Source organism: Anomaloglossus baeobatrachus, chromosome 4, assembly GCF_048569485.1.
Source record: "Anomaloglossus baeobatrachus isolate aAnoBae1 chromosome 4, aAnoBae1.hap1, whole genome shotgun sequence".
Classification (NCBI taxonomy): Eukaryota; Metazoa; Chordata; class Amphibia; order Anura; family Aromobatidae; genus Anomaloglossus; species Anomaloglossus baeobatrachus.
Genome location: NC_134356.1, coordinates 499,223,756 through 499,246,340, shown reverse-complemented (window position 1 = coordinate 499,246,340; position 22,585 = coordinate 499,223,756). Strand labels below are relative to the sequence as shown.

The 22,585-nt window shown below is 47.6% G+C and overlaps 1 protein-coding gene across 3 annotated transcripts in view; it reads right to left on the bottom strand.

Annotated features, from left to right (window-relative positions):
- The window catches only part of SEMA6D (semaphorin 6D), a 111,483-nt gene extending 89,611 nt beyond the window's left edge, over positions 1–21,872 (bottom strand). For all 3 annotated transcript variants that reach the window (XM_075345796.1, XM_075345797.1, XM_075345798.1), the window contains exon 1: positions 21,640–21,872. The gene's annotated coding sequence lies outside the window, so the exon portion shown is untranslated. The remainder of the gene's footprint in view (positions 1–21,639) is intronic.
- Between the last annotated feature and the right edge of the window lie 713 nt (positions 21,873–22,585).

Sequence of the window (22,585 nt, the reverse complement as noted above, 5' to 3'; positions counted from 1 at the left end):
TGCAGGTCCCAATGAAACCCAGCTTAGTGGATGAGCGGAGCCTGCACCCACCAGAGCCACTGGCACCAACTCCTCTCCCATCACCAGCACTATCCATGGCAGCAACAAGGCGTTGCCTGGTGATCAAAGCAGAAGTCGCAGGAGCGGACTCAGGTGGGAACGTGACAGTGTCTTACACATCTCAATGGGACTTTTGGACCACTATTCTTTCGCAAACTGCTTATCATATTTGAAGGCGCCTCCTTCCAACCGCAATTTCTACAATCCCTCCAAGTATTCAATGGGATTTAAGTCGTTACTCATTGCTGGTCACTTCAAAACTCTCCATTGCTTTCTTTATATCCATTTCTGAGTGGTTCTTGAAGAATGTTTGGGGTCATTGTCCTGCTAGAAGACCATGACATAGGATGCAAACCCAGCTTTCTGACACTAGGCACTACATTGCAACCCAAAATCCTTTGGTACTCTGCAGAATTCATGATGCCGTGTGCACAGTCAAGGCACCCAGTGCCAGAGGCAGCAAAACAACCCCAAAACATCTTTGAACCTCCACTATATTTGACTGGAGTTATTGTGTACTTTTCTTTGTAGGCCTTATTCCATTTTTGGTAAACTGTAGAATAACGTGAAGTTCTATCTTGATTTCATCTGTGCACAAGACAATTTCCCACAAGGATTTTGGATTACTCCAGTGCATTTTGGCAAACTGCAATCTAGGTTTTTATCTCTCTGTGTCAGCAGTGGGGTCCTCCTGGGTCTCCTGCTATAGTGTTTCATTTTATTCAAATGTAGACTGCTAGTGGACAGAGGGACATCAAGATCTATGGAGATGGACTTGTAACCTTGAGATTTTTCAACAATTTTGGTTCTCAAATCCTGACAGGTCTCTTCTCTTCTTTCTGTCCTCTATGCATAGTGGGGCACACAAACACACACAATGCAAAGATTGAGTCAACTTCTCCCATTTTTATCTGGTGTGATTTTCATATTGCCCACATAAGTTACTTGCCACAGGTAACACTGAACGAGCATCACATGCGTAAAACAAAGTTCTTTACCCACAATTTTGTCTGGCCCCTTTTTGGGGTTTGTTGGGGACAAACAATTATGTCCAATTTGCCTTTTTTTCCTCTGTTTTGTTGGGTTGTTCCACAACATACGAAGAAAATAAACGTGTGTAAAACAAAAATATGTAATTGCAATAATTTTCTGGGAGAAATACATCATTTTCTGGAACAATTTCAAGGGTGACAACACTTTCGGCCATGACTAGTAAGATATGTTGATTACTGGTATGGTAGATGAGCGCCGCCATGAATGTAAATGTATTAATATATAATTGGCTTATTTGCTCATCTGAATCTACACCTTTGTGTCTGCTTTGTCTTCAACGACCATTTATTTATTAGCTGGATGAGAATCAGAGCTAAGATGAAGGTCGTTCTGGTGGAAATATGCCAGCATCTAAGCAGCTTAAATTCAGCCTCATCAATAAGGGCACAGACAGGGTGCTGTTTTCATTTGGTTTGATGGCAAGCCTGCTTGATACGAGAGACTAAAAAGCGACAGTAACAGTTTTGGACATATTACTGGCATCAAGTAATTAGAAGGCGTTTCATTCATAATGGCTCATCAGCAGAATATGCGTTGTCAAACTTTTCAGGAAACTCAGAACACTGGATGGCGCAGATGGCTCCACATATCTCCACACCCTGGGGCAAGAAGTAAACAGGCCGTGCTAGGTTTATGTTTGGGTTTAGGACTAGTAAAAATATACAGCCCCGGGACACAAAACGGATGGATCCACCCTATAAATAGTCACGATTCACAGGAGTGCTCAAATATCCGCAACCTTCAGATAAAAGAAGTCGGCTCTCTGATCTCTGGTGATGACGGGAGTGGTCTAGACTCGGAGACAATAGCTACACAACCCTAATCCCAGCCGAGCCCGGTCTGATAGCTGAAAAGTGCCTGGCCTGGAGCTATGGAAGAAAGGGCTAGAAAACGCTGGCTAAGGAGACTAGTCACAAGTCACAAGAAAGGAGCCAGTAATACGAGACGCCCAATTATTTACATGGTACGACGGATTTAGGGCATTTATAAGGAAAGCAATGACAGAAGTCACGGGTGAGACAACGGCTAAGAAATATGATGTATATAAAGGTAATACATGAAGAATAATGGAAAATGGATTTATGCAAATCTAAAATGGAAAGTCTCAGAATACAGTAATGATTGTCATAATGTGATAGCCTTACATAGTGTACTCCATGATATAGATATAGATAGATAGACGGATAGATAGACGGATAGATAGATAGAGAGATAGCCAGACAGACAGACAGATAGATAGATAGATAGATAGATAGAGGGATAGATAGATAGATGGATGGATAGATGGATAGATAGATAGATAGATAGATAGATAGATAGATAGATAGATAGATAGATAGATAGATAGATAGATAGAGGGATAGATAGATAGATAGATAGATAGATAGATAGATAGAGGGATAGATAGATAGATAGAGGGATAGATAGATAGATATAGATAGATAGATAGATAGATAGATAGATAGATAGATAGATAGATGGCTTGATAGATAGATGGATAGATAGATAGATAGATAGAGGGATAGATAGATAGATAGAAGGATAGATAGATAGATAGACAGATGGATAGAAAGATAGACAGACAGATAGAGAGATAGATAGAGTTGCCAACTTGACAGCTTATGAAAAAAATCATGGACAGACAATTGTTTTTATGGTCACATTGGAAAACTATAAAAAAAAAATCATTATTATTATAAGAGATCCATGTCTGCAGCCCATAGTTGTGATATGAAGACATCAGCTGCATTCGTTGTAAACTGTAAAATGATGATAATTACAGACAAAATAAACTATATGGCTATGTGCGCACAGTGCGTTTTTCGCGGCGTTTTTGCGAGTTTTTCGGGTGCGTTTTTGGCCTCAAAACTGCAGGACTTTGCTTCCCCAGCAAAGCCTATGAGTTTTCATTTTTGCTGTTCGCACACAACTGTTTTTTTAAGCTGCGTTTTTGAGCTTAAAAAAAAAAATGGACATATCAATTCTTTCCTGCGTTTTTCTGCGTTTTCCCCCCATCCATGCAATGCATTGGAAAATCGCTGAAAAATGCAGAGATCAAAAACGCAGCAAAACGCAGCCAAAAACGCACCAAATCGCGGTAAAAACGCATGCGTTTTTGCCGCGTTTTTTTGCTGCGGGTGCGTTTTTGTGCGTTTTTAGCGGCCAAAAATGCACAAAAACGCAGCGTCAAAAAAAACGCTGTGTGTGAACTTAGCCTATAACTTTCTTCAGCTTCAAAGCACATTTGTATGGACGGTAAAATAGTGCCCTATTTTTAAGGGCTGTCTTGGAATTTCAGGATGGATGGATGGATGGATGGATAGATAGATAGATAGATAGATAGATAGAGGGATAGAGGGATAGAGGGATAGATAGAGGGATAGACTGATTGATTGATAGAAACATGCAGGCAGCACTTTAAAAGATGCAAAATGCTGGTTATTTATCTGTCATGTGTAAAATGGTAATGTCTCAGCTCATGTAGCTCAGCCTTTGTGAACCCTGACAATGGCTGAGCTACCTAGGAGTCAAAACGTTGTCATTTTACATATGGCAGAGAAATCAACTTTTGTCATCTGATTCTATAGGAGTGTTGTCTGCGTGTTTGAGTTTTCCTACTAGTCATGGCTGTTTTGGGTTAGAACTATTGGGCTTTCTACTGGTGCTTCTTGTTTTATTCTTTTTTAGACACAGACAGTCTTTATTGACCCAAGGTTACTAAAGTCCAATATTTCTGCACTACTGGGGAGCCTCCTTACTGGATGTATATGGACAGGTTGGGTGGTATACCTTGCAGGTTTGCACCATGAGTTGATGAGGACCCACCTTACTGGGTGTATATGGACAGGTTGGGTGGTATACCTTGGAGGTTTGCACCATGAGTTGATGAGGACCCACCTTACTGGGTGTATATGGACAGGTTGAGTGGTATACCTTGGAGGTTTGCACCATGAGTTGATGAGGACCCACCTTACTGGGTGTATATGGACAGGTTGAGTGGTATACCTTGGAGGTTTGCACCATGAGTTGATGAGGACCCACCTTACTGGGTGTATATGGACAGGTTGAGTGGTATACCTTGGAGGTTTGCACCATGAGTTGATGAGGACCCACCTTACTGGGTGTATATGGACAGGTTGAGTGGTATACCTTGGAGGTTTGCACCATGAGTTGATGAGGACCCACCTTACTGGGTGTATATGGACAGGTTGAGTGGTATACCTTGGAGGTTTGCACCATGAGTTGATGAGGACCCACCTTACTGGGTGTATATGGACAGGTTGGGTGGTATACCTTGGAGGTTTGCACCATGAGTTGATGAGGACCGATGCTGCTTTGACTTTTTTTTAATAGGTAAATGGAAAGAGATAGCTTTTCTAAAATGTTGAATTAGGAGGCATAACTAATGCATGCCCTGAGCAGGAAAAACTACAAAGAGCCAAAGTGGTCTAATACAATATCGCAGAGAAAACCAGAATATAAAGACCTGATCTGTAAACCATCTCTTTACTTTCTATTATCCAATGCAGATAGACTAAGATCTGGAAGCTCTGCTAACTGTGTGTACTGAGGGTTGCATCTATACTGACAGTATATACAGTATTTACAGGCTCTGAATAGTGATATTCTATATTAGTAAATTTAGCGAAAAAAAGACCAGGAACCTCACGGAACTTACCCTACTGACGCCTGCACAGATTCACCTGTGCAACACGATATAGCCGTGAAAATAAGTGTAAACTGATGATATCTATGGATGTACCCAAGAGCACAGTAAGTATATCGAGCCACCACAGAAAAGAACACTTTCTACCATTGATTTCCCTTTAAAAAAACGATAGAATTAACACTTTTAGACAATATTTTATGGTCTCTCGAGCTTTTCAGCGCAACAGAGAACAATCAGCCAAATTTATCAAGTCATAACCAACCAAGGCATGGATTCTTTTACAATTTTATGGAGAAGCAATCTAGGAGATAAATTACAGGACGATCAGTTTATGGAAACTGTAGGTAAACCCCAATTTGTCCTGCCATTGTAACACTGCGACCAGGCTATATGGAGAACTAATCTCCAGGCTTCCTTTAGGATACTAATAACCAGGTGGTAACAGGTGGTAAGACAAGCAACATGTAATGGACAAAAGAAGCATTCTTCTTAAAATACTAGGTTAAAAAGTTTTAAGATCAATCCAGGGATGAAAGCAGGCATGTTGAGAGGGGCTTTGGATGGATAGCTTCCAAAACAAGTGGAGGATCAGCAGAGCTACAAACCAGTGATCTCACACTATGGTGGCACCACATCTCCTACCACCAGGACCAGGGATCTCACACTATAGTGGTATCACATCTCCTACCACCAGAACCAGGGATCTCACACTATAGTGGTACCACATCTCCTACCACCAGAACCAGGGATCTCACACTATAGTGGTATCACATCTCCTACCACCAGAACCAGGGATCTCACACTATAGTGGTATCACATCTCCTACCACCAGAACCAGGGATCTCACTCTATAGTGGTACCACATCTCCTACCACCAGAACCAGGGATCTCACACTATAGTGATACCACATCTCCTACCACCAGAACCAGGGATCTCACACTATAGTGGTATCACATCTCCTACCACCAGAACCAGGGATCTCACTCTATAGTGATACCACATCTCCTACCACCAGAACCAGGGATCTCACACTATAGTGGTACCACATCTCCTACCACCAGAACCAGGGATCTCACACTATAGTGGTATCACATCTCCTACCACCAGAACCAGGGATCTCACACTATAGTGGTATCACATCTCCTACCACCAGAACCAGGGATCTCACTCTATAGTGATACCACATCTCCTACCACCAGAACCAGGGATCTCACACTATAGTGGTACCACATCTCCTACCACCAGAACCAGGGATCTCACACTATAGTGGTATCACATCTCCTACCACCAGAAGCAGGGATCTCACTCTATAGTGATACTACATCTCCTACCACCAGAACTAGGGATCCCACACTATGGTGGCACCACATCTCCTACCACCAGAACCAGGGATCTCACACTATAGTGGTACCACATCTCCTACCACCAGAACTAGGGATCCCACACTATGGTGGCACCACATCTCCTACCACCAGAACCAGGGATCTCACACTATAGTGGTACCACATCTCCTACCACCAGAACCAGGGATCTCACACTATAGTGGTATCACATCTCCTACCACCAGAACCAGGGATCTCACACTATAGTGATACCACATCTCCTACCACCAGAACTAGGGATCCCACACTATGGTGGCACCACATCTCCTACCACCAGAACCAGGGATCTCACACTATAGTGGTACCACATCTCCTACCACCAGAACTAGGGATCCCACACTATGGTGGCACCACATCTCCTACCACCAGAACCAGGGATCTCACACTATAGTGGTACCACATCTCCTACCACCAGAACCAGGGATCTCACACTATGGTGGCACCACATCTCCTACTACCAAAACCAGGGATCTCACACTATAGTGGCACCACATCTCCTACCACCAGAACCAGGGATCTCACACTATAGTGGTATCACATCTCCTACCACCAGGACCAGGGATCTCACACTATAGTGGTACCACATCTCCTACCACCAGGACCAGGGATCTCACACTATGGTGGCACCACAGCTACTACCACCAGAACCAGGGATCTCACTCTATAGTGATACCACATCTCCTACCACCAGAACTAGGGATCCCACACTATGGTGGCACCACATCTCCTACGACCAGAACCTAGATGAACATCAAACCATCACAGTTCAGCCGAATGTCGCCTTTCCACATAAAACCAATTTTACGATGGCCAAGTTAACTTTTGTTGCTAGGCACGACCGTGCTGGCAGCGCTGTGAAAGAGAAGAAAATGCTACAGCCAGCTGTGTTGTTCACAGTCGGGTAATCTCTCTATAGCTGTGAATGGATATGGGGCCAGTAGCCTGTTGTGGCCAAGGACAGAATGATGGATGATCAACATACTGTGCCCAAGTAGAAGAAGAAAGACAGAAGTTCAATGCGCCGCTGTTAAAATGCTAATATGGGTTAGGTAACAAAAGAGCAATGGGACAGAAGAGTTCGGAGGGACAGGCACCCCTCATGTTTCGTGTGCGCACTAGCCACTTGATGGCTCTTCATCCTTACGTATTAGCATATAGGAAATCATCCAGCTCTCACAGGCTTATTATTAGCTGCATTGAGTCTTGTATATGTGACACTGTATCTAGACCATGACAGGTCTCCCGCAGCTTCAGAAATTGGCATTGGACCGTTAAAATATGATTTTCCTCCAACATTTCTCAGTGACAAGGAAAAAAAAAAAGCCTGAACACAATTTCTTCTGAAGCAGAAATTGGCAGCTATTCTCCCAGTAAGTAAGAACTTAATTTAATGGCTTACACGGATTTCTGACTGTAACCGTAATGGCTTATCTAATGTATGAAAACAGATCATCTCTCCAAACAGACATGAGCAATGCCTTCACTGTTTTAATTATGTACACTTTGCTACTTCTTGGGGAAAAACTCATCTATCGGAGTAAACAATTCCCTTCTTTTTCTGCCATGAATAGTAAAGCCCTGATTAACGCTCCTTTTCTTTTTTTAGATTCTATTTCCGGCATTAGTAATTCTATTTGGACTTTGCTGCACTCGATTACTCGGAAATTAATTTTATATACGTCCTAAAGTCCCAATCTTAGAAAAGAAGAGCTCCAGTAGTGGCCGCTATCAGTCACGTATCAACGCGTTTTGAGTTTTTTTTGTATATGGAGAGTAAGCAGTGATCAAGGGGCAGTAAACTATTCAGTCTCTAGCCTAATATGGCTGCTTCCAGAGAACGATAGCTTGCAATCAACTACAAAGGACAAGTGAATGATTTACGTCAGGTTCAGAGTCCTTGGTAATCAGCGCTTGATGCGTTTTCAGGGTTTTTTGTATATGGAGAGTAAGCAGTGATCACGGGGCAGTACACCATTGTGGTCGGTCTCTAGCCTAATATGGCTGCTTCCAGAGAACGATAGCTTGTAATCAACTACAAAGGTCAAGTGAATGATGGAGGTCAGGTTCAGAGTTATTGGAAATCAGCGCTTGACGCGTTTTGAGTTTTTTGTATATGGAGAGTAAGTAGTGATCATGGGGCAGTAAATCATTGTGGTCAGTCTCTAGCCTAATATGGCTGCTTTCAAAGAACGATAGCTTGCAATCAACTACAAAGGACAAGTGAATGATGGACATCAGCTTGAGAGTTATTGAAAATCAGTGCTTGACGCGTTTTCAGGGTTTTTTTTGTATATGGAGACTAAGCAGTGATCACGGGGCAGTAAACCATTGTGGTCGGACTCTAGCCTAATATGGCTGCTTCCAAAGAACGATAGCTTGCAATCAACTACAAAGGACAAGTGAATGATGGACATCAGCTTGAGAGTTATTGGAAATCAGCGCTTGACGCGTTTTGAGTTTTTTTGTATATAGAGAGTAAGCAGTGATCATGGGGCAGTAAACCATTGCGGTCGGTCTCTAGCCTAATATGGCTGCTTCCACTTAACGATAGCTTGCAATCAACTACAAAGGACAAGTGAATGATGGCCGTAAGGTTCAGAGTCCTTGGAAGTCGGCCCTTCAGCTGCTGAGGGTGATGACAGGCGTGCAATGCCAGGCATCATTACAATGTGCGTTCTCAGGAGTAGTAAGTCATGACCTCACAAGTCCTCATTTATGCAATGATAATTACATTCACGGTAGGGCTTGCTATTCCTCATCTTACATTTAGAAGATTCTTATTTAACAATGCCTTAAGGAGCTAGCGTTAATCAGACCCGTTGAGACAAGTAATCTAAAGATAAGATGATATAAGGATGAGCCTGGCTCCCAGAAGAGCAGACAAACCTCGGGCCCATTACCTGTGGCTGCAAGAAACCTCCCAGCAATGATGAGGGTAGTAGTTCAGAAGCTACTACCTTCTCGAGGAAGCGTCCTCATCACAGACAGGTCTTCCACCGATTCATTGCTATTTTTACTTTCCAATTTCTACCTGCATTGATTTAATTACACGTCGCCTATAGGTGGGAGCACAAATATGACAGATCTTACAAGGACTTGTGGCCCTCTTTTAATTAGATGCTTGAGATCTGCCATTAGATAAGAATGACAGGACACATCCATCTTCCCATGAATTTCCTTGGCACAAGGTAAATGTTTACCGGTTGTGTCATCAGCCAATGCGGAGCGCAGGATGCTCATTAGGTGCACGGTTACATTAACCACATGAATGCCTGGCCCCGGGCTAAGGAATAGAAGTAACAACAGTAATAATCACAATGTAAAAGGAGGATTAGGAGACACAGCACAGGTAATGGAGAGAGGCACGCGTGCACATACATGGTCCTATATACCGCCCCGGAGCAGGCAACATATGGATAATGGACTTGTAGTGCCACACCTGCCCGGAGCCCAGACTGGAGCTGCGGTATCGATAGGTGTTGCACTAAATCCAGCTCCACAGTCCTAACAAGAAAGCCATCATGCTTATATAATCAGAGCCGGACTAACATGCAGGAACCTGCTGTCCACACATCCATCAGAGCCGGACTAACATGCAGGAACCTGCTGCCCACACATCCATCAGAGCCGGACTAACATGCAGGAACCTGCTGATCACACATCCATCAGAGCCGGACTAACATACAGGAACCTGCTGTCCACACATCCATCAGAGCCAGACTAACATGCAGGAACCTGCTGCCCACACATCCATCAGAGCCGGACTAACATGCAGGAACCTGCTGCCCACACATCCATCAGAGCCGGACTAACATGCAGGAACCTGCTGACCACACATCCATCAGAGCCGGACTAACATGCAGGAACCTGCTGTCCACACATCCATCAGATCCGGACTAACATGCAGGAACCTGCTGTCCACACATCCATCAGAGCCGGACTAACATGCAGGAACCTGCTGCCCACACATCCATCAGAGCCGGACTAACATGCAGGAACCTGCTGCCCACACATCCATCAGAGCCGGACTAACATGCAGGAACCTGCTGCCCACACATCCATCAGAGCCGGACTAACATGCAGGAACCTGCTGCCCACACATCCATCAGAGCCGGACTAACATGCAGGAACCTGCTGTCCACACATCCATCAGAGCCAGACTAACATGCAGGAACCTGCTGCCCACACATCCATCAGAGCCGGACTAACATGCAGGAACCTGCTGTCCACACATCCATCAGAGCCGGACTAACATGCAGGAACCTGCTGACCACACATCCATCAGATCCGGACTAACATGCAGGAACCTGCTGTCCACACATCCATCAGATCCGGACTAACATGCAGGAACCTGCTGTCCACACATCCATCAGAGCCGGACTAACATGCAGGAACCTGCTGCCCACACATCCATCAGAGCCGGACTAACATGCAGGAACCTGCTGCCCACACATCCATCAGAGCCGGACTAACATGCAGGAACCTGCTGCCCACACATCCATCAGAGCCGGACTAACATGCAGGAACCTGCTGCCCACACATCCATCAGATCCGGACTAACATGCAGGAACCTGCTGCCCACACATCCATCAGATCCGGACTAACATGCAGGAACCTGCTGCCCACACATCCATCAGATCCGGACTAACATACAGGAACCTGCTGTCCACACATCCATCAGAGCCGGACTAACATGCAGGAACCTGCTGCCCACACATCCATCAGAGCCGGACTAACATGCAGGAACCTGCTGCCCACACATCCATCAGAGCCGGACTAACATGCAGGAACCTGCTGCCCACACATCCATCAGAGCCGGACTAACATGCAGGAACCTGCTGTCCACACATCCATCAGAGCCGGACTAACATGCAGGAACCTGCTGTCCACACATCCATCAGAGCCGGACTAACATGCAGGAACCTGCTGCCCACACATCCATCAGATCCGGACTAACATGCAGGAACCTGCTGCCCACACATCCATCAGAGCCGGACTAACATGCAGGAACCTGCTGCCCACACATCCATCAGAGCTGGACTAACATGCAGGAACCTGCTGTCCACACATCCATCAGAGCCGGACTAACATGCAGGAACCTGCTGCCCACACATCCATCAGATCCGGACTAACATGCAGGAACCTGCTGTCCACACATCCATCAGATCCGGACTAACATGCAGGAACCTGCTGCCCACACATCCATCAGATCCGGACTAACATACAGGAACCTGCTGACCACACATCCATTAGATCCGGACTAACATACAGGAACCTGCTGTCCACACATCAATCAGAGCCGGACTAATATACAGGAACCTGCTGTCCACACATCCATCAGAGCCGGACTAACATGCAGGAACCTGCTGCCCACACATCCATCAGAGCCGGACTAACATGCAGGAACCTGCTGCCCACACATCCATCAGAGCCGGACTAACATACAGGAACCTGCTGTCCACACATCAATCAGAGCCGGACTAACATACAGGAACCTGCTGTCCACACATCCATCAGAGCCGGACTAACATGCAGGAACCTGCTGTCCACACATCCATCAGAGCCAGACTAACATACAGGAACCTGCTGCCCACACATCCATCAGAGCCGGACTAACATGCAGGAACCTGCTGCCCACACATCCATTAGAGCCGGACTAACATGCAGGAACCTGCTGTCCACACATCCATCAGATCCGGACTAACATGCAGGAACCTGCTGCCCACACATCCATCAGAGCCGGACTAACATGCAGGAACCTGCTGTCCACACATCCATCAGATCCGGACTAACATGCAGGAACCTGCTGCCCACACATCCATCAGAGCCGGACTAACATGCAGGAACCTGCTGTCCACACATCCATCAGAGCCGGACTAACATGCAGGAACCTGCTGACCACACATCCATCAGAGCCGGACTAACATACAGGAACCTGCTGTCCACACATCCATCAGAGCCGGACTAACATGCAGGAACCTGCTGCCCACACATCCATCAGAGCCGGACTAACATGCAGGAACCTGCTGCCCACACATCCATCAGAGCCGGACTAACATGCAGGAACCTGCTGCCCACACATCCATCAGAGCCGGACTAACATGCAGGAACTGCTGCCCACACATCCATCAGATCCGGACTAACATGCAGGAACCTGCTGCCCACACACCCATCAGAGCCGGACTAACATGCAGGAACCTGCTGTCCACACATCCATCAGAGCCGGACTAACATGCAGGAACCTGCTGCCCACACATCCATCAGAGCCGGACTAACATGCAGGAACCTGCTGCCCACACACCCATCAGAGCCGGACTAACATGCAGGAACCTGCTGTCCACACATCCATCAGAGCCGGACTAACATGCAGGAACCTGCTGCCCACACATCCATCAGATCCGGACTAACATGCAGGAACCTGCTGCCCACACATCCATCAGATCCGGACTAACATGCAGGAACCTGCTGCCCACACATCCATCAGAGCCGGACTAACATGCAGGAACCTGCTGCCCACACATCCATCAGATCCGGACTAACATGCAGGAACCTGCTGCCCACACACCCATCAGAGCCGGACTAACATGCAGGAACCTGCTGACCACACATCCATCAGAGCCGGACTAACATGCAGGAACCTGCTGCCCACACATCCATCAGAGCCGGACTAACATGCAGGAACCTGCTGTCCACACATCCATCAGAGCCGGACTAACATGCAGGAACCTGCTGCCCACACACCCATCAGAGCCGGACTAACATGCAGGAACCTGCTGACCACACATCCATCAGAGCCGGACTAACATGCAGGAACCTGCTGCCCACACATCCATCAGAGCCGGACTAACATACAGGAACCTGCTGTCCACACATCAATCAGAGCCGGACTAACATACAGGAACCTGCTGTCCACACATCCATCAGAGCCGGACTAACATGCAGGAACCTGCTGCCCACACATCCATCAGAGCCGGACTAACATACAGGAACCTGCTGTCCACACATCAATCAGAGCCGGACTAACATACAGGAACCTGCTGTCCACACATCCATCAGAGCCGGACTAACATGCAGGAACCTGCTGCCCACACATCCATTAGAGCCGGACTAACATGCAGGAACCTGCTGTCCACACATCCATCAGATCCGGACTAACATGCAGGAACCTGCTGCCCACACATCCATCAGAGCCGGACTAACATGCAGGAACCTGCTGTCCACACATCCATCAGATCCGGACTAACATGCAGGAACCTGCTGCCCACACATCCATCAGAGCCGGACTAACATGCAGGAACCTGCTGTCCACACATCCATCAGATCCGGACTAACATGCAGGAACCTGCTGCCCACACATCCATCAGAGCCGGACTAACATGCAGGAACCTGCTGCCCACACATCCATCAGAGCCGGACTAACATGCAGGAACCTGCTGCCCACACATCCATCAGAGCCGTACTAACATGCAGGAACCTGCTGCCCACACATCCATCAGAGCCGGACTAACATGCAGGAACCTGCTGTCCACACATCCATCAAAGCCGGACTAACATGCAGGAACCTGCTGACCACACATCCATCAGAGCCGGACTAACATACAGGAACCTGCTGTCCACACATCCATCAGAGCCGGACTAACATGCAGGAACCTGCTGCCCACACATCCATCAGAGCCGGACTAACATGCAGGAACCTGCTGCCCACACATCCATCAGAGCCGGACTAACATGCAGGAACCTGCTGCCCACACATCCATCAGAGCCGGACTAACATGCAGGAACTGCTGCCCACACATCCATCAGATCCGGACTAACATGCAGGAACCTGCTGCCCACACACCCATCAGAGCCGGACTAACATGCAGGAACCTGCTGTCCACACATCCATCAGAGCCGGACTAACATGCAGGAACCTGCTGCCCACACATCCATCAGAGCCGGACTAACATGCAGGAACCTGCTGCCCACACACCCATCAGAGCCGGACTAACATGCAGGAACCTGCTGTCCACACATCCATCAGAGCCGGACTAACATGCAGGAACCTGCTGCCCACACATCCATCAGATCCGGACTAACATGCAGGAACCTGCTGCCCACACATCCATCAGATCCGGACTAACATGCAGGAACCTGCTGCCCACACATCCATCAGAGCCGGACTAACATGCAGGAACCTGCTGCCCACACATCCATCAGATCCGGACTAACATGCAGGAACCTGCTGCCCACACACCCATCAGAGCCGGACTAACATGCAGGAACCTGCTGACCACACATCCATCAGAGCCGGACTAACATGCAGGAACCTGCTGCCCACACATCCATCAGATCCGGACTAACATGCAGGAACCTGCTGTCCACACATCCATCAGAGCCGGACTAACATGCAGGAACCTGCTGACCACACATCCATCAGAGCCGGACTAACATGCAGGAACCTGCTGTCCACACATCCATCAGAGCCGGACTAACATGCAGGAACCTGCTGTCCACACATCCATCAGAGCCGGACTAACATGCAGGAACCTGCTGCCCACACATCCATCAGATCCGGACTAACATGCAGGAACCTGCTGCCCACACACCCATCAGAGCCGGACTAACATGCAGGAACCTGCTGACCACACATCCATCAGAGCCGGACTAACATGCAGGAACCTGCTGTCCACACATCCATCAGAGCCGGACTAACATGCAGGAACCTGCTGCCCACACACCCATCAGATCCGGACTAACATGCAGGAACCTGCTGCCCACACATCCATCAGATCCGGACTAACATGCAGGAACCTGCTGCCCACACATCCATCAGAGCCGGACTAACATGCAGGAACCTGCTGCCCACACATCCATCAGAGCCGGACTAACATGCAGGAACCTGCTGCCCACACATCCATCAGAGCCGGACTAACATGCAGGAACCTGCTGACCACACATCCATCAGAGCCGGACTAACATGCAGGAACCTGCTGTCCACACATCCATCAGAGCCGGACTAACCTGCAGGAACCTGCTGTCCACACATCCATCAGAGCCGGACTAACATGCAGGAACCTGCTGCCCACACACCCATCAGATCCGGACTAACATGCAGGAACCTGCTGCCCACACATCCATCAGATCCGGACTAACATGCAGGAACCTGCTGCCCACACATCCATCAGAGCCGGACTAACATGCAGGAACCTGCTGCCCACACATCCATCAGATCCGGACTAACATGCAGGAACCTGCTGACCACACACCCATCAGATCCGGACTAACATGCAGGAACCTGCTGCCCACACATCCATCAGATCCGGACTAACATGCAGGAACCTGCTGCCCACACATCCATCAGATCCGGACTAACATGCAGGAACCTGCTGACCACACATCCATCAGATCCGGACTAACATGCAGGAACCTGCTGCCCACACATCCATCAGAGCCGGACTAACATGCAGGAACCTGCTGTCCACACATCCATCAGATCCGGACTAACATGCAGGAACCTGCTGCCCACACATCCATCAGAGCCGGACTAACATGCAGGAACCTGCTGCCCACACATCCATCAGATCCGGACTAACATGCAGGAACCTGCTGACCACACACCCATCAGATCCGGACTAACATGCAGGAACCTGCTGCCCACACATCCATCAGATCCGGACTAACATGCAGGAACCTGCTGCCCATACATCCATCAGATCCGGACTAACATGCAGGAACCTGCTGACCACACATCCATCAGATCCGGACTAACATGCAGGAACCTGCTGCCCACACATCCATCAGAGCCGGACTAACATGCAGGAACCTGCTGCCCACACATCCATCAGAGCCGGACTAACATGCAGGAACCTGCTGTCCACACATCCATCAGATCCGGACTAACATGCAGGAACCTGCTGCCCACACATCCATCAGAGCCGGACTAACATGCAGGAACCTGCTGCCCACACATCCATCAGAGCCGGACTAACATGCAGGAACCTGCTGTCCACACATCCATCAGAGCCGGACTAACATGCAGGAACCTGCTGCCCACACATCCATCAGAGCCGGACTAACATGCAGGAACCTGCTGCCCACACATCCATCAGAGCCGGACTAACATGCAGGAACCTGCTGCCCACACATCCATCAGAGCCGGACTAACATGCAGGAACCTGCTGTCCACACATCCATCAGATCCGGACTAACATGCAGGAACCTGCTGACCACACACCCATCAGATCCGGACTAACATGCAGGAACCTGCTGCCCACACATCCATCAGATCCGGACTAACATGCAGGAACCTGCTGCCCATACATCCATCAGATCCGGACTAACATGCAGGAACCTGCTGACCACACATCCATCAGATCCGGACTAACATGCAGGAACCTGCTGCCCACACATCCATCAGAGCCGGACTAACATGCAGGAACCTGCTGTCCACACATCCATCAGATCCGGACTAACATGCAGGAACCTGCTGCCCACACATCCATCAGATCCGGACTAACATGCAGGAACCTGCTGTCCACACATCCATCAGAGCCGGACTAACATGCAGGAACCTGCTGCCCACACATCCATCAGAGCCGGACTAACATGCAGGAACCTGCTGTCCACACATCCATCAGAGCCGGACTAACATGCAGGAACCTGCTGCCCACACATCCATCAGAGCCGGACTAACATGCAGGAACCTGCTGCCCACACATCCATCAGAGCCGGACTAACATGCAGGAACCTGCTGCCCACACATCCATCAGAGCCGGACTAACATGCAGGAACCTGCTGTCCACACATCCATCAGATCCGGACTAACATGCAGGAACCTGCTGTCCACACACCCATCAGAGCCGGACTAACATGCAGGAACCTGCTGCCCACACATCCATCAGAGCCGGACTAACATGCAGGAACCTGCTGCCCACACATCCATCAGATCCGGACTAACATGCAGGAACCTGCTGACCACACACCCATCAGATCCGGACTAACATGCAGGAACCTGCTGCCCACACATCCATCAGATCCGGACTAACATGCAGGAACCTGCTGCCCACACATCCATCAGATCCGGACTAACATGCAGGAACCTGCTGACCACACATCCATCAGATCCGGACTAACATGCAGGAACCTGCTGCCCACACATCCATCAGAGCCGGACTAACATGCAGGAACCTGCTGTCCACACATCCATCAGATCCGGACTAACATGCAGGAACCTGCTGCCCACACATCCATCAGAGCCGGACTAACATGCAGGAACCTGCTGCCCACACATCCATCAGATCCGGACTAACATGCAGGAACCTGCTGACCACACACCCATCAGATCCGGACTAACATGCAGGAACCTGCTGCCCACACATCCATCAGATCCGGACTAACATGCAGGAACCTGCTGCCCATACATCCATCAGATCCGGACTAACATGCAGGAACCTGCTGACCACACATCCATCAGATCCGGACTAACATGCAGGAACCTGCTGCCCACACATCCATCAGAGCCGGACTAACATGCAGGAACCTGCTGCCCACACATCCATCAGAGCCGGACTAACATGCAGGAACCTGCTGTCCACACATCCATCAGATCCGGACTAACATGCAGGAACCTGCTGCCCACACATCCATCAGAGCCGGACTAACATGCAGGAACCTGCTGTCCACACATCCATCAGATCCGGACTAACATGCAGGAACCTGCTGCCCACACATCCATCAGATCCGGACTAACATGCAGGAACCTGCTGTCCACACATCCATCAGAGCCGGACTAACATGCAGGAACCTGCTGCCCACACATCCATCAGAGCCGGACTAACATGCAGGAACCTGCTGTCCACACATCCATCAGAGCCGGACTAACATGCAGGAACCTGCTGCCCACACATCCATCAGAGCCGGACTAACATGCAGGAACCTGCTGCCCACACATCCATCAGAGCCGGACTAACATGCAGGAACCTGCTGCCCACACATCCATCAGAGCCGGACTAACATGCAGGAACCTGCTGTCCACACATCCATCAGATCCGGACTAACATGCAGGAACCTGCTGTCCACACACCCATCAGAGCCGGACTAACATGCAGGAACCTGCTGACCACACATCCATCAGATCCGGACTAACATGCAGGAACCTGCTGACCACACACCCATCAGATCCGGACTAACATGCAGGAACCTGCTGACCACACACCCATCAGATCCGGACTAACATGCAGGAACCTGCTGCCCACACATCCATCCCTTAACAAAGAGAAAACTTCTCTCCATGGACAAAGCCCAAGACGTGAGCCTGGAGCCCGGTTGCCTCCTCCAGCTCCGCACAGATAGCACCTATTTGTTTCCATGCATAATTTATATCCACAGTGAAATCTAGCTGCCTCTCCAGTCCACAGCACTGGGGGGAGACTGCGGCCCCGTCCCCGGCTCTAAATCACTCCTGGCTTCCAAAGTTACAGCCCAGAATACATGGAGCTTTTAATACACCAGACACGAATAGCAGCAGAGACAACTGCATCATGATCCCTATTCATCCGCCCCACCATCACAGGGACAACTGAATCACCAGTCATGGCAGTGTCCAGAGCAAACAGTGCCAGTCATGTGTACAGATATACCTCGTACGTACACATACATGGTGGATACAGTGCGATCTCTACACATGTATATATACATATGGCATATAGTGCAAATTATGTGTACAGCTATACCTAGTACGTACACATACATGATGGATATAGTGCGATCTCTACAAATGTATATACGTATACATACAGCATATAGTGCAAAGTATGTGTTCAGATATATCTAGTACGTACACACACATAGAGGATACAGTGTGATCTCTACATATACATGATGGATACAGTACAAGTTATGTGTACAGATATACCTAGTACGTACACATACATGATGGATAATAATAATAATAATAATAATAATAATAATAATAATAATAATAATAATACAGTGTGATCTCTACAAATGTATATACATATACATTATACTGCATATAGTGCAAATTATGTGTGCAGATATATCTAGTACGTACACACACATGGTGGATATAGTGTGATATGTGCACATGTATATACGTATACATACTGCATAGAGTGAGAGTTATATGTACAGATATACCTAATATGTACACGTACATGGTGGATACAGTGTGATCTCTACAGATCTATATGCACATACATACTGCCAATTATGTGTACAGCTATACCTAGTATGTACACATACATGATGAATACAGTGTAATCTCTACAACTGTATATATGTATACATACTGCATATAGTGTGAGATGTGTACAGCTATACCTACAATGTACACATACTGCATATAGCGTGATCTCTACAGATGTATATATGTATACATACTGCATATAGTGCGAGTTATGTGTACAGCTATACCTAGTACGTACATATACATGGTGGATACAGTGTGATCTCTACATACACATGTTGCAGATAGTGCGATCTCTACAGATGTATATACATTTACAGGATGGATATAGTGTGGTCACTACAGATATATATACATATACATGGTGGATATAGTGCAGTGACTACAGATGTGTATACATATACATAGTGGATATACTGTGATCTCTACAGATGTATATGCTATACCCAATACATATACATGGTAGATCTAGAGCGATCTCTACAGATGTATATACGCACACACACTAGATATATTGTGATCTCTAGAGCTATATATGGGGCCAAATCTCATAAATATATACAATGCATATAGTGTGATTTCTAGGCATGTATATAACAGTAAAGTATGTATATGTATATATATATCTATATAGTGCAACCTCTAAAGATGTATACGTCTGTGCATTGTACATACGCACAGTGTGATCTCTAGAGATGTCCATGGCAGTGCCCAGCACACACACTGCATACAGAGCGAGGTCTAGTTATGTATATGGCAGTGCTTAGTATACACAAACTGTGCATATAGATACAATACACTTCTACTGTGCTATGTCATCAGTATGTGCACAGGGCGATCTCTATGGCAGGGTCCAGCACATACACTGCCTCTGCATATAACACACTAGTGCTGTGCGATCTCCTGATGTGCAGGTATATGGCACACACCGAGCGATGGCGGCGGTCACTGGACACTACTCAGCAGATCACTGCTTCTGTCTATAGAGATCCACGGGGCACATACATATAAAGCAGTGTATACATATAAAGCAGTGTATACATATAAAGCAGTGTATACATATAAAGCAGTGTATAAAGAGCAGTGTATACATATAAAGCAGTGTATACATATAAAGCAGTGTATAAAGAGCAGTGTATACATATAAAGCAGTGTATAAAGAGCAGTGTATACATATAAAGCAGTGTATAAAGAGCAGTGTATACATATAAAGCAGTGTATAAAGAGCAGTGTATACATATAAAGCAGTATATATAGAGCAATGTATATAGAGCAGTGTATACATATAAAGCAGTATATATAGAGCAATGTATATAGAGCAGTGTATACATATAGAGCAGTATATACATATAGAGCAGTGTATACATATAGAGCAGTGTATACATATAGAGCAATGTATACATATAGAGCAATGTATACATATATAGCAGTGTATACATATAGAGCAGTGTATACATATAGAGCAGTGTATACATATAGAGCAATGTATACATATAGAGCAATGTATACATATATAGCAGTGTATACATATAGAGCAGTGTATACATATAGAGCAATGTATACATATATAGCAGTGTATACATATAGAGCAGTGTATACATATAGAGCAATGTATACATATATAGCAGTGTATACATATAGAGCAGTGTATACATATAGAGCAATGTATACATATAGAGCAGTGTATACATATAGAGCAGTGTATACATATAGAGCAGTGTATACATATAGAGCAATGTATACATATAGAGCAGTGTATACATATATAGCAGTGTATACATATAGAGCAGTGTATACATATAGAGCAGTGTATACATATATAGCAGTGTATACATATAGAGCAGTGTATACATATAGAGCAGTGTATACATATAGAGCAGTGTATACATATAGAGCAATGTATACATATAGAGCAGTGTATACATATAGAGCAGTGTATACATATAGAGCAGTGTATACATATAGAGCAGTGTATACATATATAGCAGTGTATACATATATAGCAGTGTATACATATAGAGCAATGTATACATATAGAGCAGTGTATACATATAGAGCAGTGTATACATATAGAGCAGTGTATACATATAGAGCAGACATCCAGTGCTCCCTGCAGTGCCAATGTCGGTACCAGTCCATGCTGCACATCCAGCACCTATACATCTATATACCTCTATATATGACTATGTCTATATCCAGTGCGACCGCACTTCTCCCCATACAAAGTACCGGACACGACACGGTGGTAGATGCCAGGGCGTCTCTGGGGACACAAAGAACTTACCTATAGAAAGTATGGGTGCCAGTCCTCACTGCTCCATGCCCGGGCACAGGTCCTGGTATCCAGCTAAGTTTGCCCCACAGAGGAAGGCTTCCCATGCAGCTGCCAATCCAATGCCCATGCCCAGTATCCCATAGACCCGTCCGGGGAGGCCCGGCTGTTTTGCTCACTGATCTTCAAAGCTCCAGTCTGATCTCCAGGCAGACAGCGCTGCCCTCACCCTGTGCTGCACCAGCGCCTCCCCCTCCTCCCCCCGCACACTCCCATCCCCCTCACAGTAAACACAACTTCTCCACACAATGCTCTGCCGCTTCTTCCAGGCGCAGGAGAAACTTTCTCCGTGGGAGCCGTGTGCAGGGAGTGCCAGGCTGCAGCCCCGGGTGGCACCGTGCCGCGGGAGCCGGGAGAGCTGCGCGGTGCCTCCTGCCTCGTACAGCAGAATAGAGGAGAGAGGAAAACAGCAGCAATGGTGGAACACGATCCCTCCAGTCAGTCCAGCGCCATCAGCCAGGAGCCTCCCCCAGCCCCGGAGATTTGGGCAGTCCCCCTCACCCTGCCTATTCCTCTCCTGCTGACCCCATAGTGGCCTCCCCTCCCCCACCTCTGCCAGGAGGGTGCCATCATGTCTTCTCCCCAAGTCCCCCTCACCCTGCCTATTCCTCTCCTGCTGATCCCATAGTGGCCTCTCCTCCCCCCCCCCCCCCTCTGCCAGGAGGGTGCCATCATGTCTTCTCCCCAAGTCCCCCTCACCCTGCCTATTCCTCTCCTGCTGACCCCATAGTGGCCTCCCCTCCCCCACCTCTGCCAGGAGGGTGCCATCATGTCTTCTCCCCTCATCCTCCCTAAGTCCCCCTCACCCTGCCTATTCCTCTCCTGCTGACCCCATAGTGGCCTCTCCTCCCCCCCATCTGCCAGGAGGGTGCCATCATGTCTTCTCCCCAAGTCCCCC